The sequence below is a fragment of the Gossypium arboreum genome, chromosome 11 (genome assembly GCF_025698485.1).
Source record: "Gossypium arboreum isolate Shixiya-1 chromosome 11, ASM2569848v2, whole genome shotgun sequence".
Taxonomy (NCBI): Eukaryota; Viridiplantae; Streptophyta; class Magnoliopsida; order Malvales; family Malvaceae; genus Gossypium; species Gossypium arboreum.
The window spans coordinates 113,798,642-113,815,097 of NC_069080.1; the positions used below are offsets into that span (position 1 = coordinate 113,798,642).

At 40.5% G+C, this 16,456-nt stretch overlaps 1 non-coding gene across 1 annotated transcript; it reads right to left on the reverse strand.

Annotated features, from left to right (window-relative positions):
• Positions 1-4,795: 4,795 nt before the first annotated feature.
• Positions 4,796-4,901, reverse strand: LOC128284543 (small nucleolar RNA R71). Its single transcript, XR_008274967.1, has one exon. It is a non-coding gene; the product is annotated as a small nucleolar RNA R71 (small nucleolar RNA).
• Positions 4,902-16,456: the final 11,555 nt, after the last annotated feature.

Consider the following 16,456-nt stretch of genomic DNA (forward strand, 5'->3'; position numbering starts at 1 on the left):
TTGCCAAATCTAAAGACTTTCTTCCACGGGGATACTTTCAAGAACACTTTGTCACCAACTTGATACTCAATCTCTTTTCTTTTCAATTCTGCATAAGACTTCTGTCTATTTGAAGCTGCTTTCAAGCAATCTCTAATAACTTTCACTTTCTCTTTAGTTTTTTTAACTAAATCAACCCCGTAAATCTGATTTTCTTTAAGCTTTATCCAATACAAAGGTGTGCAACATTTACGTCTATACAAAGCTTCATAAGGTTCCATTTTCAAACTCGACTGGTAACTATTATTATAAGCAAACTCTACCAATGGCAAATATTTCTCCCAACTACCTTGAAATTCTAATACACAACATCTGAGCATATTCTCAAGTATCTGGATAACTCTCTCTGACTGACCATCAGTCTGAGGATGGAAAGCTGTACTAAAACTCAAATTTGTGCCCAAAGCTTTCTGTAACTTCTTCCAAAGCCGCAAAGTGAATCTCGGGTCTCTATCTAAAATAATCAATAGTGGTACTCCATGTAGTCTGACTATCTCTGAAATATATAACTCCGCCAACTTGTCAAGTGAATAATCCATACGAACTGGAATAAAATGAGTCAACTTCGTTAGCTTATCAATCACAACCCATACTGCATCTTTCTTTCTCAGTGTCAACGGCAATCCCTCCACAAAATCCATGGCAACACGGTCCCATTTCCACTCAGGAACTAACATAGGCTACAATAAACCTGAAGGTACTTGATGTTCGGGTTTTACCTGCAGGCAGATCAAGCATCTAGAAACAAACTCTAAGATATCTCTCTTCATTCCTACCCACTAATACATTTTCTTCAAATCATTATACATCTTTGTACTACCTAGATGAGTAGACAAAGAACTGCTATGTGCTTCCTCTAAAATCTTTTGAATAAGCTCATCACTCTTTGGTACACATATTCGATTTCTGAACATTAAACAACCGTCAAAACTGATCTGAAAATCTGACTCTATATCTGACTCACACTGAGCTCTTTTGGCTTGCAACTCACTGTCATCTTTCTAAACTTCATAAATTTCTTCATGAAACATTGGCTTAGCTCTTAAGTTGGCTAAAATTGAACCATAATCTGATAAGGTTAAACTAGTGTTCAAAGCTCTTAATGCAAATAAAGATTTTCTATTCAAAGCATTAGCAACTACGTTTGCCTTACCCGGGTGATAATCGATCACTAGTTTATAATCCTTAATCAACTCTAGCCATCTTCTTTGCCTTAAGTGCAAATCTTTCTGAGTCATCAGGTATTTCAAACTTTTATGATCAGTAAATATTCGGCACTTCTCACCATACAAGTGATGTCTCCAGATTTTCAACATAAATACAATGGCAGCTAGTTCTAAATCATGTATCTGATAATTTTACTCATGTGGTTTTAGCTGTCTAGAGGCATAAGCAATTACCTTTCCTTTCTGCATAAGTACATAGCCTAGTCCATTCAAGGAAGCATCACTGTAAATCACAAACTTTTTACCCGGTTCTAGTTGTACTAAGACAGGAGCTTCAGTCAACAATGCCTTTAACTTGTCAAAACTCTACTTACACTTTTCAGTCCATTCAAACTTGACATCTTTCTATAGCAATCTTGTCAATGGATTAGCTATCATGGAAAATCCCTTTACAAATCGTCTATAATAACTGGCGAAACTAATAAAACTTCTGACCTCTGATATATTCCTAGGAGGCTTCCAATCAACAATGGCTGAAATCTTGCTCGGATCAACTCTAATACCTTCACCTGAGACTATATGTCCAGGAAAACCAACTTCCCGTAACCAGAACTCACTTTTGCTAAACTTAGCATAAAGCTGATTATCTTCCAAATCCTGTAAAACTATTCCCAAATGCTCTGAATGCTCAGTCTTATCATGAGAATAAATCAAGATATCATCAATGAACACAACTACAAATTTATCTGAGTAAGTTCTGAAATTTTTATTCAATAAGTCCATGAAAATGGAAGGAGCATTAGTCAAGCCAAATGGAATCACAAGGAACTCATAATGGCCATACCTAGTCCGAAAAGCAGTCTTCAGAACATCTGACTCTTTAACTCGCAACTGATAATATCCAGATCTCAAATCTATTTTGGAGAACACAGTAGCTCCCTTCAATTGATCAAACAAATCGTTAATTCTATGCAGTGGATACTTGTTCTTAATAGTCACCTTCTTTAGCTGCCAATAATCTATGCACAATCTCATCGAACGATCTTTCTTTTTCACAAAGAGTACTGGTGCACCCTATGGTGAACAACTAGGTCTTGCAAAGCCTTTCTCTGTTAGTTCCTACAACTGAACTTTCGATACTCTCAATTCCATTGGAGCCATTCTATAAGGAGCAATAGAAATGGGTGTTGTACCTGAAACCAATTCAATACCAAACTCAACTTCTCTGATAGGAGGCAAACCTGGTAGTTCTTCTACAAACACATCAGGAAACTCACATACCACAGGCACTAATTCAATTTTCAACTCTGGATCTTTAGTATTCAACACAAAAGTGGGATAAGCTTCATATCCTTTTCTCAAGCATTTCTAAGTAGACATAACAGAAAACATGGAAATTGAACTATCTGACTCATCTGAATTAACCCGAAGAATTTCACCATTTTTGCATTTCAACTCAATAGATTTCTTTCCACAATTCACTATCACGCCATGTGATAAATAATAATTTATACATATTTTTACCCCATGCTTAACACATTTTATGGATGATTTTTCCTTAGAATTGGTGAAGTCGATGCTCCTAATGCCTTAATTTCATGTTTTATACTTAGGCGAGCATAGAAGAGCGAAAGGAATGAGAAACGGGCCAAAAACGGAGAAAATAAGCCAACGTACGAAATCAATATAGCTATACCTCCTCACACGAGAAGACCACACGGCCGTGTCTATTTGGCAGAATCGAAGCACGACTCACACGGGTATAACACACGCTCGTGCCATTCTAACAAGCTCGAGCACGGCCTGAAGTAATCGCACATGGGCATGTCTCTGGCGAGCCCAAGTTCAGTCCAATTTGGGAAAGGCCAATTTTGAGGGTTCTTAGGCATTCCAAAGCCTATAAATACACCCTAGAGGAGGAAGAAAAAGGGCATACAGAGAGGGAAGCAGGGAACTGCTCAAGGAAGCCAATTGATCTATCTTAGAAGCTGGATTCATCATCAAGAGTAAAGATCTCCCCTCAATTTCCCTTCAGGAGTTTTGGGTTTTTCTTTATGTTTTGTATTCATTATTCTTCTGAGATGTTTTCCTTTTTAGTTATGAACTAAATCCCCTAAATACTTAAGGGGAATGAAACCTAAGACGAATCTTGTTATTATTTTCTAAACTGTATGATAACTATTTGACTTGTTCTTAATTATGTGTTCTTAATTCTTATCTTGATATTCCAGGATATTGATTCAAGTTAAGCTCTTAATCAAAGGAGGAATAGACCCTGTAAGAGTACATTTGTCATTATTAAGCGGAGTTGGTTATGCGCCTAGAGATAAGGTGACAAGATTTTGCCGGATTAGGGTGAAACCTAATAAAGGGATCCATAGATCGAGTTAATGCAACCCTAGGGAGTTAATTAGAAAGAGATTTCAATTATTCAACCTAGGGTTAGATGTTGTTAGTCTCGAGAGGGATAATAATATAACTTAGGAATTTCTACGGATCAAGTCAAATGAATAAATCGTCCGATTCAGAGTCAAATAACAAGTGAAGTCTAGGTGGATTTTTCTTTAGGTATTGCCTTAATTCAATCATTTTTCCAAAAGTAAATCCCCAATTCTATTTTCTGTGATTTCTTAGTTTATTTAATTAGTTAATTAAAACAAACCCCATTATACTTAGGCTAGATAATAAAAAGACAGTCATTACTAGTACTTTTAGTTTCTTTGGGTTCACAATCCGGTCTTGCTAAAACTATACTACTTTTTGATAGGTACACTTGCCTACATCGTGATAATAGTTAGTTTCAAGAACGGTTAATTATAAATTTATAAAACTTATCACACAAAATAACACGATCAAGTTTTTTGCGCCATTTTCGGGGAACTAAGATATTAGGAAACACTCAATTTTTATTACTTTAGCCATTTATTTTTCTTGCAAGTTAATTCTATTTTATTTTTATTATTATTTATTAATTTACTTTTTCTTTCTCTTGGCAGATTTTTGTAGTTTATGACTAGAAGAAACCCGTCAGGACCAGTACTTTTTGATGAAAAAATCGATCGCACAGTTCGTAGACACCAAAGAGAATTAAGGCGAAGCTTAATACACAGAAAATGAGCAAGAGGAGGATATTCAAACCCCAACTGAGGAGATGGATGAAAACCAAGACAATCAGCTACCTCCTGCGATACCCGCTAAACTAGCAAATCAGAATCCTGCTCCTCATACTATGTATGATTATGCTAAACCTACTTTAACAGGAACTGAGTCAAGTATAGTTAGGCCTGCTATTGCTGCGAATAATTTTGAAATAAAACCTAACACTATTAAAATGATACAGCAATTTGTTCGATTTGATGGTTTGCAGGATGAGGATCCAAACACTCACTTGGCAAATTTCTTGAAATTCTGCGATACATTTAAAATTAATGACATTTCTGACGATGCCATTTGTCTTCGGTTATTCCCTTTTTCATTGAGGAACAAAGCTAAACTATGGTTGAACTCGTTACCATGAGGGTCAATTACTACTTGGGAACAAATGACCGAAAATTTTTTATTATAATATTTTTCGCCTGCTAAAACAGCCAAATTACGTAATGATATCTCTTCATTTGTGCAGATGGACTTAGAAACTCTTTACGATGCATGGGAGAGATACAAGGACCTACTGCGAAGGTCTCCTCACCATGGATTACCTCTCTGGTTGCAAGTTCAAATGTTCTACAGTGGTGTAAACCCCTCGACAAGACAGATGATTGATGCAGCAGCCGGGGGAATCATCAATAACAGAACACCTGAAGAGGCTTATGAATTTATGGAAGAGATATCCCTGAATAACTATCAGTGGCCAGTCATGAGGACTAAGCCAACTAAAACAGCAAGCGTCTATAATGTCGATTCGATTACTATGCTGTCAAACCAAGAAAAACTTCTAAATAAAAAGATTTATGGTTTACTTGGTTCTTCGTAGGTTCATCCAATAATGCACTATGAAGTCAGTGGAGGTGGATCAAGTAATTCAGAATATCAATCCTATGGCCACAGTATGGAGAAAGAACAATTAAATTACATGGGCAATAATTCTCGATCTCAAAATAATCCTTCTAGCAATACTTATAATGCAGGTTAGAGGAACCACCCAAATTTCTCCTGGGGTGGTCAAGGGAATCAAAGGCCACAGAATCCTCTGGATTTTCAACAACCACCCTATCAACTGGAAAAGAGACCGAACCTCGAAGAGATTCTATCTAAATTTATCTCGGTGTCAGAAACTCATTTCCAGAACACCGAAACAGCACTTAAAAATCAACAAACGCCGATCCAAGGGCTCGAAACTCAGATTGGATAGCTTGCCAAGCAACATAGAATCTAACCCAATGGAGCAACTAAACATGATTACTAGTCAAGATGAGGAAGGGTTAGTCACACCTGAACCAGAACCAAGGCAAGAAACTGAGATAAACAAAGGCAAATGTGAGGTAGACCACAATAAGCAGAAATCGGTAAGTATAAAATACAAACCTCATGTGCCATACCCTAATGCGACAAGGAAAGACCGCTCAGATAAAAATTTGGTAAATTCCTTAAACTCTTAAAAAAATTACATATTAACTTACCATTTATTGAAGCTCTATCGCAGATGCCAAATGCAATGAAAGTTTTAAATGATTTTTTAGCAAATAAGCAAAAGTTGAACGAGGCATCGCATGTGGAGCTAAACGCAGTTTGCTCAGCTATTCTACAGAATAAACTACCCAACAAACTAAAAGATCCAGGGAATTTTACAATTCCTTGCTTAATTGGTAGTTTAGATGTTAATAATGCATTAGCTAATTTAGGGGCTACTATTAACGTCATGCCTAACAAAATGTTTAAACAGCTAGGTCTTGGGAAACCCAAACAGACTAGGATGATCATTCAATTAGCAGATAAAACTATAAGATTTCCTAGGGGTATTATTGAAGATGTGCTAGTTAAAATCAATAAATTTATATTTCCCATTGACTTCGCTGTTTTAGACATAAAGAAGGATAGCAACACTCCTTTGATTTTAGGAAGGCCCTTTTTAGCAACTGCTAAAACGATTATTGATGTTGGCACAGGTGAGCTCACACTTCGTGTGGGAGACGAAACAATCACCCTTCAAGTTCCTAATTCTGGCAACACATCGAAAATTGAAGTTGATTGTCTAAACCACTCTACTAAAACTAACAATATAGTGCAACCTACTTTGCTGGAAATAAGTTTGAAGGAAGTACATGAGCCATTTTCAAGAAATAGTAGAGGACCTATTCATGAAGAACGAAGGCTACAAATTGAGGAGCTAGATGAATGGTGGACACATAAATCGAGAACACATGATAAACCAAAAATAAGCTGGGATAAGCTCAATACCTTTCCAAATCAACTTAAGGTTGGAGATAAAGTTTTATTAGATGCTGCAGATCCTCACATTGCCACTACCAAACCAAATGAAGAAATTCCTCTTACAGTACTTAGCATTTTCCCACTTGGTACAGTAGAGTCCCAAGTTCAGCACTTTTAAGGTAAACAATACCCGCTTAAAACCTTATTTTGATGAGATCCACAGCAAGAATGAGGAGTATAGACTCCTCGAGCCACCATGACCATTCAATGGAGAGGTTAATCGAGCTTAGACTATAAATAAGCACGTCTCAGGAGGCAACCCGAGCACTAATTGTATTAAATTCTTTAAATTTTAGTGTTTAACACCTAACTTACTAACGGAGCTTTTGAATACAGGTTTCCCACATAGACACGGCCTAGTACACGGGCGTGCCTTAGGCCATGTGAAAACAGGGCAAAGATTTCCCCAACACGGGCTACAATAAATTGCCACAGCCGTGAGAAATGGCTGTGGGCGAAGCTACCAAAACAACACGGGCGTGCGACATGCCCGTGGCTTGAAATTGTGGCCAAACTTGTCAAATTAACACGGGCGTACAACACGCCTATGCCAAGCAACTGTTGTCGAACCTGTTAGATTAACACGGGCATGGGACTACATACACGGGCGTGGGAGAAGCGAACGAAGATAGACATGGCCGTGCGACATGGCCGTTTACACCCACACGCCCAATGAACACGGGTGTGGGCAAATTGTCAGACGCGCTCAAATTTAAAATTTACGAATCTCACAGGAAAAAATTGGGGACCACGGGCGTGTTCCCTGGCCGTGTGCCCCAAAATCTATGTAACATCCTGATCTTCGGGTTTTTCACGATTCCTGATATTTTAAGTAATTTTCTAAAATTTGGTATGTGATTATGGAATTCATAATTTGGGTGTGTAAATGGGCTTATGGAAGGCTTATGAGTTAGCCAAAACCCGGTTGAATTTTTAAATTTTGGACTTAGGAGTTAGGGGTTCTGGCTAGGTGCCCTTATATTAAGTTGTGTGTAAAGTGTATCACAAAAAGAGCTTTGGTAGAGTGGAAAGGGTGACGCCACTAAGCTCCTAAAAAGGTGGCGTGTGGAGCATAAGGGAAGACCTGGGATCGATTCCCTGTGGTGGCAAATAAGATTATTTATTTTTATGTGCAGGAAGGGTAAGTGTTGGAACCTAAGTGGATTCTGTAAGAGGAGAGTTGGATCAAGTCAAATGCATGGATTAAGGAGGGATAAGGGGAGAGATTTTAGAGATTTGAGAGAAGGATAGAGCTTAGCCGTTTGGAAGGGGTTAGAAAGGGGAATCCGGCAAAAGGGTATTAGGTTAGTAATTTTGGCATTAGGGTCTTAGCTGTGTCGTTTTCTCCTTTGTTTTAGTTTTTCTCTTCTTTCTTCTTCCCTGGCCGAATCTACCATCTTTCCTCTCATCTTTTCTCCCTTTTCTTATTCAAAAACCAGCCTATTACTTTCCTCTACTCATTTATTATTTCTTTCTTTAATCTCTACTTCTGCCGAAATACCGAAAAAAAGCCGAAATTAGTGAAGATAGGGGGTGCCGATTCTTTGTGACCAGCAACCTTTTCTTTTCTTTTTAATTGTTGGTGTCTAATTCCTTTACCTTTTAGGCATCCGGATTCAAGAGGAGAAAGACTATGGTAAGTGTTCAAACTCTAAACAATTCCTAGTGTAACTATGGCCAAAAGCCGAAACCCCTTTAGTTTAGGGAGGTGGCCGAATGTGGGTGTAGGCCTTATGGGGTCTTCTTTTAATCTTTTTGGTTTATTTATTGAAGGAGCAGCAAGGTGTAGTGTCGACTTGGAGTAGCTTGGATCACCGGAGTGGCTAGACCTAGTCATCAATCGCGACAAAGGTAAGATTCCTAAGGCTATTATGGATGGTGGCCGAATATGTAAGTATTAGTATTAGATGATTTTTGGTTTGATTCAATTATGGGAAGCTGATTATTAACGATGGATTATAGGAGAAATCGTGTAGGAGATCTCGTCGAGGAATATCGCCAAACAGGTGTGTAACGAACCCTTTTTCATAGCTTAAAGCGATAAAATGTCGAAAAGCCGAAATGCCAAAATTCTGGCATTTCGAGGACTTGTGAGCAAGAGAACGCTCACTAGTTAGTTAGAATCGATGAGATGATGATTGGGAACAATGGAAACGGTAAGGACGTGATTTTGGCGTTCACAGGTAGGTTGGGCCTCGAGGGGCTGAATTAGGGCCCAATAGGCTTTCGGGCCCATTTGGGTAAATTTGGTAGAAAATGGGAAATCTGTTAAATTGCATGATAAGACTGTTAAAACCGTTATGGAATATAGGCTAAATGGGCCTAGATGAAAGAATCGGCTAAGTAGGGCCCATTAGGGGTTGTAGGCCCAATAACTCGATTTCGTTAAAAATGGGCCAGGATCACTGTTTGCACCCATGAATTGTTTGTAACCGTTAATGAACATGGAAACCCTAATTTTTCGTAAAATTACAAGATTACCCTTATAATAAGAAAATGACCATTTTGCCCCTAGGTAAAAATGACCATTATACCCCTAGGGTTTATATATGAACTTAATGCATGGGATTTTGATAAAGATGATATGTATGATATGCACATGACATGTATGACATGCACATGATATGTATGATATGCACACGAGATGTTCATAAATGCATTGGGTTGGGTTTTATATGGATGGAGGAAGTGCAAAGGGCTTATGCCCGCTTATTAAAGGGCTTATGCCCCGATTATTAAAAAGGGCTTTGCCCAGTTATTAAAAGAGGCTAGGCCTCCAAGATATGATAAAGCACTATCTTTGCCAAAGGAGAGTTATGGCGGGGTGGGTCGAGTTAATCCCACATGGTGTGTTGGTTGGTACGGTGGAGAATAGTGGATGGTGGGTTGAGTAGCCTCCCCAAATGGGTTGCATTCTTTCATTGACATTACATGTGACATAAAATGGGCCTTTGGGCGTCATCACATGATAAAGAAAGGCTTCGCCCAAGAATATGAAATATGAAAAGGCTTGACCCGGTGTTATGAATTATGAAATATGAAAAGGGCTATGGCCCAGTACATGTTTGAGATTGGTTTTGGGCTTAGACCCAATAGGCCATTATTGTTTTGGGCTCTGAAAGGGCTTGTTGCACACCGAGTTTCCAAACTCACCCCTTTCCTTAACCTTGCAGTGAGCCTTGATGTGGGGACTTGGGCCAGAGGGGATTCAGAGTGGCCACGGTGATTGTCTTTGGACTTTTAAATAAGTGTTGCTTTCTTTTAAATTTCTTTTAAAAATTATTTATTTTTGGGTTGTAATAAGGCCATTCTAACTTTCTTTTTATTTCTTTTCGGGATTATTTTAATTTTAATAACTTTAAAATTGGTTGATAATTATTCAAATGGGCTAGACTTAGGACGTGTTTTCAAAACGATAATTGTTTTTAAAATATCTCAACGCCACGATTAATTGATTTATCAAAGACGTCCACTTAAACAAATTTAAACTCAAGATAACAAAGTGTGGCTATGGTTGTGGACATGTCTCAGGATTGGATCCAATCAAAGAGCTTGGTACTTAGCGACCTTCATGGCTCACCTCCTCTGCCTCGGATACCTACACGGTGCCTAGCTTCCATACACTTTGTTAACTCAGCAAAATATATGGCTTTTAAAACACTAAAACGAAACACGGATTTTTAACTCCAATGTGGCAGTCAGATTTGGCCATAACATCTGGGCCGGGTTTGGGGTGTTACATTTAGTGGTATCAGAGCCTAGGTTGCAACAACTCGGTTGTGGATCGGGTCTAAAAATGTTTTCGAAAACTTAGGCCTAAAAAGGGTATTTTTGAAAATGGTTTTTTTTTTGAGATGTTTTGCGGGGAATATATGTTAAAAAGGTACAAGTTTTCTGTTTTAAATCAAGAGTTCAAAATAAAGGGAGTTTTCAAACCAAAGTTTTTAAATTTCTATTTTTGGTGATTAAAAACATGGTTTTTCAAGTTCTGGATTGAAGAAAGAAGTGGCGCACTGAATCCCCGGCACCAAGTCTGTAAGTATATTTTCTTTATGATATATGATATTATGAATAGTATTGAGACCCTACTATGATACTTTAGCTAGGGTAGAGCTGTAAACGGTAGGAATGAAACTGTAGCTAGGCTACGATGATACGAAAACAATCCTTGAACTACTATATCCCCATAAGACATTTTCTTAATAAACAGTGGAACGTTATACTAATTTCATAAAAATCGCCAAACAGAAAATTCGATATGAGTACAAGAGGAGCTCGTGGACGAGGCCGCGGACGTGGTCGCGAAGGGTGCAAGCTGAATCTTCATCCTCGGGGCATAGGCTACCGAGGAGCCATCGTGCCACAAGCAATGTAGACTGGTCTTATGATCGGGTCATGGGGATGACGCTTTATCCCAAGCCATGTTAAGGGTTTTAGAAAGAGTGGCTGGAGCTAGTCTTGGGACGGTGAATAGGGGTCTATATCGAGCGACTCAAGAACGGAGCGTAAGTATTTAGGGGTGTATCTCGAGTAGCCCCAAATGTGGCGAAATATTGGCTAGAGGCAACAGAACGGATCATGGACGATCTAGGCGCTTAGTGGAGCAAAAGTGAAAGGAGGCGTGTCACCGCTACGAGAGGCGAGGCATACCGTTGGTGGATCACCGTAAGGAGAGTACCCCAATTGACCAAGTAACACAGGGAATTGTTCAAACCGCTTTTAAAGGGAGGTATGTTGGAGCAAGCTATGTGGATGCTCGTCGGAAGGAATTCTTGAATTTGACTCGGGGTGATAAGACATGTAGCAGTATGAGGCGAATTTTTGAGGTCGAGTCGATATGCTAGTGGCATAGTGGCAATCAATATGAGCGCAGTGTCCGCTTCGAGGATGCTCTCCGAGATGAGCTTAGGATAGTGATAGCTCCACAGAGAGAGCGTGGTTTTGCTGCATTGGTAGAAAAGGCTAAGATAGCCGAGGAGGTGAAGCTGAGTGAGTGACAGAATCGTGAGAAGGATCGACCCAGATTCAAGAGGGATTTTAGACCCTCAAGTGCCACGAATCGAAATGTTAGAAGAGCAAGGATGGAGGAACCGGTTCGAGCAATTCCGGTAAATACTTATAAACCGCAGGCTTGTAGGGATTGTGGTAAGGTGCATATGGGGGAGTGCTAGAAACGAACTGGAGCATGTTTTCGATGTGGGTCTAAGGAGCATAAGTTCAGAGAGTGTCCTCAGAGGACAGCTCAGGAGCTAGCGGCAGAGCAAAGGGATGTCCAACCACGGCGAGGAGGACCACCACCATAGAAGGGTCGTGGGCAAGGTAGAGGTGGCAATGGTAATGGACGAGGACGTGGGGCACCTGGCAGAGGTGCTGGACATGCTGAAGCTCGACAACTGGCGTTGGTTTATGCTTTGCGACGTCGTGAGGAGGAGACGCCCGATGTTATAACGGTACGTTCTTCATTCATAGCATGCCTTACATCGCTTTGATTGATGTGGGTTCCACTCACTCGTATGTTTCTTGTGGTGTATCCGGGCTTTGGATGTGGGTTACGAGGAGACCGTGAGTGGGGTATTGGTGATAAGCCCATTGGGACATTCGATTAAGGTAGATAAAATTTTTAGGGCGATCACAGTTAGTGACACAAGATAAAATCTTTGAAGGAGATTTGATGGAGCTGCCATTTGGGGATTTTGATCTTATCTTGGGAATGGACTGGTTAACTAAGCACAAGGCGACGTTGGATTGTGCTGCAAAGAGGATGGTACTAAGAACTACCGAAGATGAGGAGATAATGGTCATAGGGGAACGAAGGGATTATTTATCCAATGTTGTTTCGGCGTTAAGAGCCGAGAAGTTGATTCGAAAAGGTTGTGAGGCGTACTTGGCCCTTGTAAGTCAAACGGGACTTGAGGAGATAACGGTGGAGTCGGTTAGGACTATTAAAGAATTTCAGGATGTATTCCAAGATGAACTTCCTAGATTACCCCCGAACAGAGAAGTCGAGTTTGGAATCGACTTACTACCTGGAACAGCTCCTGTGTCCATTGCGCCTTATCGGATGGCACCAAAGGAGTTAGTAGAATTGAAAGCTCAGATTCAAGAGCTGTTGGATAGAGGGTTTATAAGACCAAGTGTTTCTCCGTGGGGTGCACCGGTACTATTCGTAAAGAAGAAAGATGGGACTATGCGAATGTTATTGACTATCGGCAGTTGAATAAGCTGACTATCAAGAACAAGTATCCATTACCAAGAATCGATGATCCGTTCGACCAATTAAAAGGAGCCTCGGTGTTTTCTAAGATCGACCTTCGGTGGATATCATCAATTAAGAGTTAAAGAGGGGATATTTATAAGGCGGCGTTCGGGACTCGTCACGGTCATTACGAGTTTTGGTAATGCCATTTGGGTTGACTAATGCACCGGCAAAGATTCATGGATTTGATGAATCGGTGTTCCAACCATACTTGGATCGGTTCGTAGTTGTTTTATTGACGATATCTTGGTGTATTCGAAACGGAAGAGAAGCATGATGAGCATCTTCGTGTAGTCTTTGCAAGTGTTAAGGGAGAAGCAACTTTATGCAAAGTTTAGTAAGTCGAGTTTTGGTGAAGGAAGTTACCTTCTTGGGGCATGTTGTGTCTGCCGAGGGATCAAGGTGGACCCTCGGAAGATTGAAGAAATTTTGGAATGGAAGCCACCAAGTCGATATGAGAGATTCAAGTTTTCGGGGTTGACAAAGTTATTATCGGAGATTCGTGGAAGGATTTTACGTGTTGGCAAGACCGATTAATCTAAACTTATAAGGAAGGGAGCACCTTTTGTTTGGACAAATAAGCAGCAAGAGGCCTTTGAGAAGTTGAAGAAGGTTTTGACGGAAGTGCCAGTTTTGATTCAGCCAGAGTCTGGTAAGGATTTCACTGTGTACAACGATGCGTCACATGTAGGTTTGGGCTACGTGTTAATGCAAGAGGATAAAGTGGTCGCTTATGCTTCACGACAGCTTAAGCCGCACGAGGTGAACTACCCTACGCATGACTTGGAATTGGCAGCGGTAATCTTTGCACTCAAGATATGGAGGCATTACCTGTATAGAGAGAAATGCATCATCTATACGGATCACAAGAGTCTTAAGTACTTGCTGACTCAAAAGGAGCTGAATCTTAGGCAGCAAAGGTGGATAGAGTTGTTAAAGGACTATGACTGTTCGATCGAGTATCTTCTAGGTAAGGTGAATGTCGTGGCTGATGCGCTAAGTCGAAGGGCTGTGGCGGAATTAAAGGCGATGTTTGCTCGTCTAAGTTTGTATGACGATGGAAGTTTATTGGCGGAGTTGCAAGTAAGACCGACTTGGGTAGAAACAGTTAAACAGCAGTTAGAGGACGAGTCATTGGTTTCTCGATTTCAGCAAGTTGGGAAGGGGGAGAATCCTGACTTTGGGTTAAATAGTGAGGGAGTTCTTTGTTTTTGAGGAAGAATTTGTATGCCGAAAGACTCCGACTTGAGATTGATGATTTTGAAAGAGGCACATAATGGACCTTGTGCTATGCATTCAGAAGGGAGTAAGTTGTATCGAGACTTGCGAGAGCAATATTGGTGGCCTGGGCTTAAGCGAGAAGTGACCGAATTTGTAGGGAGATGTTTGACATGTCAACAAGTGAAGGCCGAGCATCAACTACCTTCGGGATTGTTACAGCCGGTAAAGATACCACTTTGGAAGTGGGAAAGGGTAACTATGGACTTTGTGAGTGGGTTGCCGTTGACACCTTCTAAGAAGGATTCGGTTTGGGTGATTGTGGATAGGCTCACGAAATCTGCTCATTTCATACCTGTCCGAACCGATTACTCACTTCAGAAGTTGGCCAAATTGTATGTGGCGGAAATAGTACGGTTGCATGGTGTGCCAGTATCGATAATTTCAGACCGAGACCCAAGGTTTACATCTCGGTTTTGGCAGAAGTTGCATGAGGCATTGGGAACGCTATTGGATTTCAGTACGGCTTTTCACCCTCAGTCAGATGGGCAGTCAGAGAGGGTTATTCAGATTTTAGAGAATATGTTGAGGGGTTGTGCTATTGAGTTTAGAGGCAGCTGGGAGGACCATTTGCCATTGGCGGAGTTCGCGTATAACAACAGTTACCAAGCAAGTATTCAGATGGCTCCATATGAGGCACTATATGGGCGAAGGTGTCGTTCGCCTACTTGTTGGGCGTAATTGGGGAAAGGAAAATACTTGGACCGAGTTGGTAGCGAATCAAGACAAGATTAAGGTGATCGGAAGAGGTTAAAGAGGCGGCGGATCGACAAAAGTCTTATGCCGATCTGAAGCGTAAGGATATTGAATATGCGGTAGGAGACATGGTCTTTTTGAAGGTTTCGCCTTGGAAGAAGATTTTAAGATTTGGTAAGAAGGGTAAGTTGAGCCCACGGTTTATTGGGCCTTATCGAATCACTAAACGGATAGGGCTGGTGGCTTATCAGCTAGAGTTACCTTCAGAACTAGATCGCATTCACGATGTCTTCCATGTGTCCATGCTAAGGCGATATCGTTCTGACCCAACTCATATCGTGCCAGTTGCAGAAGTTGAGGTACGGTCGGATTTGACCTTTGAAGAGGAACCTGTGCAAATACTTGATCGTGATGTCAAGGTGTTGAGAAGGAGGTCAGTCCCGTTGGTGAAGGTACTTTGGAGGAACCATGGCAAGGAAGAAGCTACTTGGGAGACCGAAGAGGCAATGTGTCAGCAGTACCCTCAACTGTTTGGATTAGGTAAATTTCGAGGCCGAAATTTCTTTAAGGAGGGTAGAGTTGTAACATCCTGATTTTCGGGTTTTTCGCGATTCCTGATATTTTAAGTAATTTTCTAAAATTTGGTATGTGATTATGGAATTCATAATTTGGGTGTGTAAATGGGCTTATAGAAGGCTTATGAGTTAGCCAAAACCCGGTTGAATTTTTAAATTTTGGACTTAGGAGTTAGGGGTTCTGGCTAGGTGCCCTTATATTAAGTTGTGTGTAAAGTGTATCACAAAAAGATCTTTGGTAGAGTGGCAAGGGTGACGCCACTAAGCTCCTAAAAAGGTGGCGTGTGGAGCATAAGGGAAGACCTGGGATCGATTCCCTGTGGTGGCAAATAAGATTATTTATTTTTATGTGCAGGAAGGGTAAGTGTTGGAACCTAAGTGGATTCTGTAAGAGGAGAGTTGGATCAAGTCAAACGCATGGATTAAGGAGGGATAAGGGGAGAGATTTTAGAGATTTAAGAGAAGGATAGAGCTTAGCCATTTGGAAGGGGTTAGAGAGGGGAATTCAGCAGAAGGGTATTAGGTTAGTAATTTCGGCATTAGGGTCTTAGCTGTGCCGTTTTCTCCTTTGTTTTAGTTTTTCTCTTCTTTCTTCTTCCCTGGCCGAATCTACCATCTTTCCTCTCATCTTTTCTCCCTTTTCTTATTCAAAAACCAGCCTATTACTTTCCTCTACTCATTTATTATTTCTTTCTTTAATCTCTACTTCTGCCAAAATACCGAAAAAAGGCCGAAATCAGTGAAGATAGGGGGTGCCGATTCTTTGTGACCAGCAACCTTTTCTTTTCTTTTTAATTGTTGGCATCCAATTCCTTTACCTTTTAGGCATTCGGATTCAAGAGGAGGAAGACTGTGGTAAGTGTTCAAACTCTAAACAATTCCTAGTGTAACTATGGCCAAAAGCCGAAACCCCTTTAGTTTAGGGAGGTGGCCGAATGTGGGTGTAGGCCTTATGTGGTTGTAGGCCCAATAACTCGATTTCGTTAAAAATGGGCCAGGATCACTGTTTCCACCCA